We start from the raw sequence: 10,007 nt of genomic DNA, 5'->3' as shown, positions 1-10,007 counted from the left end.
CCGCCCCGTCTCGCGAGAATCCCCTGACGGGACTTTCTGCTGCTCAGTAGTTTTCAGACGGTGGCGCTCGTTTGTAAGCATAGTGTGTTCCGGTCTATAAAGCAATGAACACGGGATATCATGCGATTTCACCGGTTAAGGGTCATTTTCGGTTGGGCGACCCAGGCAGGCCGTCATGTATTGTGCTTGCCGCCTAGAAACAGATCGCGTCGTGTATTTTTGCTTGATAGGGACCAAATGAGGGGGTTCTCACTTAGACCTTGTGTTAGAAAGGCATGGCTCTTATAAAGGAACATGTGGTCTAGCTGTGCGATCTATGTTTTTCATAAATACCTTCCAACATTACGAATGGCAATAGGGCACTTTTGTTTAGGAGGGGAGGGGTTTCCTGAGACCTGTTATGTGGTTTTGTGAGCTGTTTGGTTATTACGGAAGTACAGTAAGGAGCATATTCAATTTTTAGAGCTTGACATTTATGTAGAAAACAATGAAGAAAAAAAACCATTTCAAAATAGTTTGATGAAAAAGTTAATAGCCCTGAATGAAGATTGGGGTTAACGCGTTACCAAACTGCTACCAAAGTGGGTTCCACTGCTATCAAATCTAGCCCGGGATCTGTCGGAGACCTAGCAGTGCCTTTGGCACCAACTACTTACAGGGAAAGAAAGCTGCCACAAATAAAGTGCCTCCACAATTGATGGCCCGGGCATGTAATGCAAAAACATTGAGTTAACAATTGATGTGCCAGGACCATCATGGCTTTAAACGGGTGTAGAAAGCAATCTACATTACCTTTCTTCACCGAAACCCTCATTCAGCAACACCGAGATCGGCATCAGGGGATATGTCTGGCGGACGCCCATTTTAAAAGTTTAGGAAGGCGATCAACAAAAAAAATATATACATATTAAAAATATATAATTTTATGAGCAAGTCCTAAAATTAGAGATATGTATATTGTGACAGGGAACCCGGCATGGTGGTGGTTGGCATATATATTTCTCATAAAATACTGCAGCGCAATGTGTTATCTGATAACCCAAGGGAGAATGTTTTGTTACCGACAAAATAATGGAAGTTCCGTAGTTAAGTTTGGGTCCCTGGGGTGGAGAATTTGGAGAGAAGGGAGGGCCAGTGCTCCACTCCGCAGTTTACTTGCTGTAGGGAATGAACCCAAATAGTCACCTGTTAGGAATGAGCAGAAGGGGGCTGCTACAAAAATTTCCCTGTGAGGGATTCAGGTGAGAAAGACACAAGCAGTTAGACTGCATTTCTCTCCAAAAGAGTCTGCTGAATGATTCCTAAAGAAGGAAAAAGGTCTGTGCTAAATAATGTTTTTGTTGGCAGCGGGTAAGCCGTCCAACAATAGTTGCAATTGTTAGTCAGTGCTCAGACAGCAAGGCTTTTCTTTTTGTTTGTTTTATATTTATGTTTGTGTGGTATTCTAAACCTTAAGACTGTGTGGTTACATGATCCCAGCTCACATATGGTGGATAAAGTGGGCCCCGAATACACAAAATAATGATCTGGGCTTGAGCAGGTAAGGGTCATGCCTGACCTATGGTAGGGAGCTAGGGAATTAGGCGGCATTATAAGGAAGGCTAGGTGTCATGGCCTTCCTTTAGACTTAAAAGACCAGTGAAGCATTCCAAAAAAAAAAAAAAAAAGTCTGTTTTTCGCTTACCTGCTTGCCATGGAGGATCTGATGTCTCGTGTGCGGGATTCAGCCCTTCAATCTGGGACGGCTTGGTTGGAGGAGCAGCTGGCAGGGGAATCAACCCACCAGACAGCAGAGGGCTCCCAGGGCGCGGACGACTTGTCCACCAGAGTGGTGGAGCTCTGAGATGTCGGCAGGTCCGGGCAGACGGAGGAGAACCCGTTCATCTGCGTTGAACACGAGTGGTGCGCTGCTTTCCCATCCAGCGTGCAGTACTGCTGCAGAGTTGCAGTCAGAGGGATGGCGCGGTGTCAGTGAATCGGAGGGGAAGAGGGACGGGCAGAGACGGCGTCTGTCTACATCGCCGGCGGCAGGATCCAGCAGGAGCAGGCCGCAAGAGTCGGCGTCTGAGAGCAGGAGAGGGAGTGTCCAGCATCGGGGAGATATGTGACGGCGGTCTCCATCCCCATCGGCTACTCCAGCTATTTTTGCCCCACCTGCTGTGGGAGATGTGAGGGAGTCTGGGACAGTCGGGTATAGATCATAGGGCCCGCGTGGTGAGTCTTCAGGGGATACTGGTCCCGCAGGGATGTCTCGGGCTGCTTCTTTTCCTAATATTGCTGGGCTGGCTGGCCAGGGCTCTTTTGTTCCGCATGGGTATTGGGAAATACCCTGATACAGCAAAAGGGAAAGTATATGTTTGTTTTCAGGGTCCATTAGGGGCCCGTTTGAAACAAGATGTAAAGGAAAAAATTTGGAAGGGGGAGTATGTTGACATCTTCACCCTGCTTCCCTTGGAACGTTTTAATTTGGATAAGAAAACGGAGGATGAGGAATGGCGGAGGTTCCGGTTGATTCCTAGAACCTTTCGGAACTGGCTCCAGGCGTTTGCCATTTTGGTAAGTGTTATTGGAGAGAAGGCGTCGGATCAATGCTCGCAGCTGTTTTGCTACATGGACAGTATCGGTGAGGCGCATAGCATATATGGCGGTCTTGCTTGGCTTCAGTATGACGAGCAGTTCTGTCAGCGCAAAGCTGTGCGCTCGTCTGTTCGCTGGGACCACAAGGACATTACCTTGTGGCTCAAGGTGACGGCTCCAGTACGTCAGCCCTTTCAGGGCCTGCCAGCGGACCCAGTAGCTTGCCGTCGACAGGTCGCAAAAAGGGCTATTGTTGACAATTTAACGAGTGGCAGTATAAGTGGGTGTCTATTTGCAGATTTAAACACGAATGTTCGGGATGTACTGGTTCCTACCCACTGTCCAGGTGTTTTAAAAAGGCCAAGGAGGGTAGAGGATTTGGTTCTGGGTTTAAAGGGGTCGACTCCAGTGAAAATAGATGAGATGGCTCCGTGGCTAACACGGTACCCTGATAGGCCGGCTGCTCAGTTCATTCTGATGGGTTCTACATACCTTTTCAGGAAGTGGAGGTCGTGGATGCTAATAAGAACTTAAACTCAGCTTTGTTGTTTCCGGAGGTAGTGGGGTACAAGTTAGCCAGAGAGGTTGCTTTGGGGCGGATAGCAGGGAATTTTAGCGACCCCAGTTTTGACAACTTGGTTTCCCCTTTGGGCATGGTGCCCAAAAAGGAACCTGGTAAATATCACTTGATCCATCACCTTTCCTTTCCAAAGGGGGATTGGTTAATGATGGCATTGTTAAAGAGTTGTGCAGAGTTTCTTATGCCTTCTTTGACTCTGCTTTATATTGCATTCGGCACTATGGGCAGGGTGCCCTGTTGGCAAAAACCGATGTTGATGCGGACTTTCGGCTGTTGCCGGTTCACCCAAATTGTTTCCACCTTTTGGGATGTGGTGGGAGGGGGGATTCTTTGTGGTGGTCAGGGAAGAATCCGGGGTTTCATCAGTCATACGTTACTTGGACAATTTTTTTGTGCATCTGTTGGCTATGGCATCTGAGGGTGTGCGATCGGCGCATCATTTTATTTGGATTAAAACGGCTTTGCGGGAGGATCTCTCAGTTTGGGATGTTTCGAGCGAGTATAGTGGGAAGGCTGTTTGAATGGACAAGGCAGTGGCTAGCGCCGATATGGAGTTCTGCATGGACACTGCCTGGTAGTGAGGGTTACGGGGTTTTCTTGCAGGTTCAGTGGAGTGGGGCTTGTTGGCCGGTTGCATGGCAGAATTGGGGGCTCTGCAAGAATTTAGTTTTTCTGGAACTCTTCCCGGTGGTGATGGCACTTGAACTGTGGGGGGAGTTGCTACGCAACAAGAGGGTTAGGTTGCATTGTGTCAACATGGGTGTGGTATTGGCTATTAATAATGTCTTGTCCTCCCTGGCCTCGGTTTTGCGATTATTGCGACATCTCGTGTTGTGTTGTTTGCGGTTGAATATGTTCCTGACGGCAGCACATATCCCAGGTGTGGATAATGCCATAGCGAATGCTCTATCTCGACAGCACTGGTCACGATTCCGGCAGCTGGCTACAGGAGCATGGCAGGCGGGTCTGTCTTGTCCACCATGGCTTTGAACCATGGGGGACGAAGCGCGTTAACATTGCTATGGCGGTCCTTGGCTCCCTGTACTTGGACGGCCTACCAGAGGGCATGGACGGTTTGGGATGTGTTCCTGGTGCTGGCTATGCTACGGTACTTGGGTGAGGCTTTTGAAAACGGTGTGTCGGTGTCAAAAGTTAACCAACTTATGGCTGCAGTGGCATTCAGGTGTAAGTTGGGGGGTAAGGTGGATTTTAGTAAAGAATTCCTTGTTGAGCAAGCTCTGAAAGGCTTCCGAAAAGGTTTTCAGACTAAGGATTCGTGTAGGCCGGTGACCTTTGTTATCAGCTGTTGTTGGTCTGTATGGATCCCTACGAAAGTGTCCTTTTCCGTGCGGCTTTTGTTGTGGCTTTTTTTCAGAGCTATGTGAATTAGTGAACTGGTCAGCCCGTCTCTGGTGCTGAATGGGGGTTTACACCTTGAGGTTAGAATAGTTATCAGAAGGTCTAAGACAGATCAGTCTGGTAGGGGTTTTACTATGGTCTTGCATAGTTTGGCCAGTTCTAATCTTTGCCCGATCGAGTGTGTGTCCCGTTTCTCGCAGTTTTGTTCACGGCTTCCGGGGCAGTTTCTTGTTCATGCGGATGACTCGGCTTGGGACTGGCGCCCGGGGAATTTGCTTCGCATTCCTTTCGGATTGGGGCTGCTACGGAGACTGCTAGGTGGGGTCTCGTTCCTATGATCGGCCTTCTCTGGTTTAGTTTTGTTTTTTGTTTTCTCAATTTTCGCTTGCAAATTCTGAGTGCTGTTGGGTCTTGATTTTTGGGCACTCCTTTGTCTACTGGGCCGAAAGGAGGGCAGCGCTGAGGGCTCTCAGCTTGGTCTCTCGGTCGGTGAGGCACCGGTTAGATGGTTTGGGTTTAGGGGTAAATCTTGGGTTGAGGTCCTATCTGAATTTTACGATCAGATTGGTGTTACACAGTGAGGGTAATGATCTTTGTGTAGTTCCTTTATGGGTTTTGGTTAGGAATATTAAGTGTGATTTGCTTCGTTTGTAGAGTAGTTTCCCTGGTTTATTGGTGGTGTGGTCGCATATCATGCCTCGGCTATTTTGGAGGGGAGCTAAGTCTTTTCAGGGGGTTAATAGGGCCAGGGTGAAAGTTAAAGCAGTTTCTCACTTTGTGTCACATTTTGGGGGCATTGTGGTGCCTCACTTGGACCTTGAGGGCGACACTGCGGGTTTGTTTTGGAAGGATGGGTTGCATCTGACCGAGATTGGATCTGATATTTGGTTGCTGGATGTTCGGCAAGGTGTAGAAAAGGCAGTGGCTGTGTGGCGGAGCCAAGGCATTCAAGTGGGGTCAAATGCTTTGGCAGGGAACTGAGGTTCCGGTTTGGTGTTTTATGAAAATGTATTCCTGGTACTTGAATGAAGTTTTGGTCGTTTTTCATCTGAGGTATGAAAACCAAGGTTGTGTGGGTTTTCTCCCACGGGCGCGGTCCCAAGGGAGCGATGAGGTCGTCGTACCCATGCCACCTGCTAGTGCAGATTACAGCTCGCGGTAGGGGTACGCGGCTAAATGCTTGGTTCAGTTCCCGGAGGGAGATGGAACTGTTGGTGAATAAGTTGTTGTAAAAGGGTGTGGTTGTAACCTCCATGGGATGAAGTATGGTAATCAGGGTAGAGGGACCCTAAGTCATGGAGGTTACAGAGGTTCACTTTTATATGTGTGATGTTTAATAAAGATTTTGCATGTCACACTGCGTTGTTCTTAAATAAAGCTGTGGCCTTTTACAAATCCAGTCAGTTATCTGTGTTTTATTTATATATATAGCTAATGCAGGACCCACAAGCTGTCAAGTGCTTGGATCATGCGGGGTATCACATTGATAGTCTGGTAAAGGAAACAATACCACAAAAAATAAACATGGAGGATGTTGTTAAGGCTTTACTACAGGCAGCAGCCACACAGCAACAAGCTACAACTGCCCAGCAAATAGCTACAACTGTCCAGGAAGAAAACAGTCCTGCAGCAACTGGTGCTTGCACAGGAAGAGGAGCAACAAAATGTTACTCGTGCCATGCAGCAGGAGATCCAGGGCCTATCTGAGAGGCTGGCCAGGTATACTGCAGAAGTGCCACATAGTTCTAAGACTCTGAGAGTGAGTAACTATTTGCAAAAGATGGTGGCTACAGATGATGTAGAGGCTTACCTGATGGTTTTTGAAAGGACAGCTGAAAGAGAATGTTGAATGGGCAAGCCTTTTAGCACCGTTCCTGAGTGGAGAGCCTAAAAAGGCATATTGTGGTTTGGAGCCTGCATAAGCCTGTGACTACGGTAAACTGAAAGCAGAACCACGTGGTTCGGGCCCAGAGATTTCACTCCTGGACTTATAGTCAAGACAAAGCGGTATAGTCACAAATGTTTGATTTAATACATCTGGCCAGGAAATGGTTACAGCCAGAGGGTAACTCATCTAGCCACATCGTGGAACAGCTTTTGATGAACCGGTTCCTGAGAGGATTGCCTGTTTCTCTAATGCGGTGGGTCAGCCAAAGCGATCCTAAAACTGCTGATGAACTAGTTGCCTTGGTGGAACGGTATGTGACAACTGGAGAATTTTGCAACTCCCTAACCAGGAGAGACTTAGGACCCCGAAGATCCAGAGTCCCAGTAAATTGGTTAAAACTGATCCAGGAAAAAGGGTGTCTCGGGAGGAGCAGATTGGTTTTTACAACCCAATGGACACTACAGCAAAAGGTAGGAATTTTGTGAGGCTGGAAGAGACCACATCATCCTCAAGAATAATGCCTAATTATACAGTTAAGTGTTTTCAATGCAAGGAATATGGACATATTGCAAAAGACTGTCCTGAGAATGTTGTTGCAATGGAATGTAATGGTGATCAGTGGGGGTACTTTTTCTCTTGCTCCGTATGTTCGGTTACACAAAATGAGTGTCTGAAGGGCCATCCCTGGTGTACACTCCAATAGATGACTCCCAGAATCTAGAGGTTGCCTGTATACATGGGGACATACATCAGTACCGCACTGCTGAGGTGATTATTGAAACGCAAAGAGTTGGTCTAGTGAACAAATTAGTCCATGAAATGATAGTTGGCAGGAATTTTCCCTATTTTCTTTACTTTATGGACTGCTGAATGGGTTAACTCTGTACCATTAGAGGGTGCTGTTAGTGACTTTCCCTTTTCAGATTTATTGGGGGATGACTTGGACAGAGAAGCTGCTGCTAAGAACAAACAGGCAGGTCCTTTTAATATCACGGAGCCTGATGTAGAATTGACTGACCTAGAAGGTAACCCGAGTAACTTCAGAGCTGCACAGTGGGAGGACCCCACTTTATCTGGGGCTAGAAACCAGATCGCTATGAGAAAAAAACCCTTACTTACTTATACTCCATATTTTGAGGTGGAAAATGGTTTACTGCATAATACTGACAGACCAGGGAACTCCATTCATGCCCCGAGTTACAAAAGAATGATGTAATCTCCATTGATAAAGATGGGAAAACTGGGATTGCCTTTTGCCTTATTTAATGTTTGCTATTAGAGAAGTCCCTCAAGCCTCTACTGGGTTTTCTCAGTTTGAACTCTTGTATGGTAGACACGCTAGAGGATTGCTAGATATAGCCAAAGAGACTTGGGAACATGAGTGTACACCACACAAGAGCATCATAGAGCATGTAAATCAGATGCAGGAAGGGATGACAGCTCTTATGCCCATTGTTAGAGAACACATGGCGAATGCTCAACAACGTCGGCAGAATGGCTACAATAAAAATGCCAGGGTCTGCACGTCTAAACCAGGAGATGGAGTGCTAGTTTTGGTTCCTACTGTAGAGAACAAATTCCTAGCAACGTGGCATGGACCTTATGAAGTAATTGAGAAAGTGGGAGTAGTGAATTATAAAGTAAGACAGCCTGGAAGACGTAAGGAGGTACAAATGTATCACGTGAATCTACTTAAGCCATGGAAAGAAAGAGAAGTGCTTGTGACCATAGAAGCATCAAACCTCCCTCCAAAGGATAATGACCCCGTTGTCATTATATATCGGAAACCCTGACTGTCAATCAGAAGAGGGAGGTAAAAGACTTTATTAGATTAAATAAAGATGTTTTCTCCACAGTTCCAGGGAGAACTGCTGTAATAAAGCATGATGTTGTCACTGAGCCGGGGAAAGTGATCCATTTTAAGCCGTATAGAATACCAGAAGCTCGTAGAGAAGCAATCAAAGCAGAGGTCAAGAAAATGTTAAACCTTGGGGTAACTGAAGAATCCCAGAGTGACTGGTGTAGCCCAATTGTGCTTGTTCCAAAGCCTGATGGTACCATCAGATTTTGCAATGACTACCGGAAACTTAATACAATATCCAAATTTGATGCATATCTCATGCCGAGGGTTGACGAACTTGTGGAAACACTTGGGAAATCGCTGGATCTAACCAAAGGCTATTGGCAAGTGTCCCTCACAGACCGGGCAAAGGAAAATAACTGCTTTTTCTACTCCAGATGGACTTTTTCAATACAAAGTATTACCCTTTGGTTTACATGGGGCTCCAGCAACATTTTAAAGAATGATGGACCGAATCCTAAAACCATATACCCTTTACACAGCGGCTTACTTAGATGATGTGGTTATACACAGTGAAGATTGGGAGTCTCGCTTACCAAAAGTGGAGGCCGTCCTTAATTCCATATGAAATGCTGGCCTGACAGCAAACCCTAGTAAGTGTACTATTGGCCTAGAGGAAGCTCTAAGTATCTAGGGTATTCCATTGGGAGAGGGTTAGGCAAGCCGCAACTTGCTAAATTTGAAGCCATGCGGAATTGGCCATGACCATTGACTAAGAAACAGGTGAGAACATTCCTTGGTCTTATTGGCTATTACAGGAGATTTATTTCCAACTTTGCTACTATAGCTGGTCCCTTAACTGATCTCACAAAGGCCCCTGTCATGGTGAAGTGGTCCCCCGAAGCTGAACAAGCATTTCAAAGTCTCAAGGAAGCTATTTGCATTCAACCTGTACTGGTCACACCGAATTTCTCGAAGGAATTCATCCTACAAACTAATGCATCTGATGTAGGATTGGGAGCAGTACTTTTACAGGTAACTCCAGATGAAGAGCACCCAATCTTATACCTAAGTAGGAAACTTCAACCTAGAGAAAATAATTATTTAATAGTGGATAAGGAATCTTTAGCTATTAAATGGGCTGTTGAAACTCTGAAATACTATTTGTTGGGCAGAAGGTTTAAGCTAGTGACCAATCACGCACCACTAACTTGGATGAGGGGATAAATAGCAGAGTTACATGCTGGTTTCTTAGTTTACAACCCTATCATTTCTCATTAGAGCACAGGGCAGACACTAAACAGGGGTAATGCTGATGGTCTTTCACGTAAACATTCACTTATGACCGTGGTCACTCACCCCACTAGGTTTGAGCTGGGGGGGGAGGATGTGTGACAGGGAACCGGGCATTGTGGCAGATTACATATATATTTCTCAGAAAATACTGCAGTGCAGTGTGTTATCCGATAACCCCAGGGAGAATGTTTTGTTACCGACAAAATAATGAAAGTTCTGTAGTTAAGTTTGGGTCCCTGGGGGTGGAGCATTTGGAGAGAAGGGAGGGTCAGTGTTCCACTCCGCTTGCAACAGGTGATGAAGCCAGTCCAGGAGTTCTGGATCACCTGTTAGCAATAAGCAGAAGGGGGCTGCTACAAAATTGCCCTGTGAGGGATTCAGGTGAGAAAGACACAAGCAGTGAGTGAGACTGCATTTCTCTCCAAAAGAGTCTGAACGATTCCTAAAGCAGGAAGGTCTGTGCTAAATGTTTTTGTTGGCAGTGGGTAAGCCGTCCAACGATAGTT

Source organism: Spea bombifrons, chromosome 1 (genome assembly GCF_027358695.1).
Source record: "Spea bombifrons isolate aSpeBom1 chromosome 1, aSpeBom1.2.pri, whole genome shotgun sequence".
Taxonomy (NCBI): Eukaryota; Metazoa; Chordata; class Amphibia; order Anura; family Pelobatidae; genus Spea; species Spea bombifrons.
Note: the sequence above shows the minus strand (reverse complement) of the source record.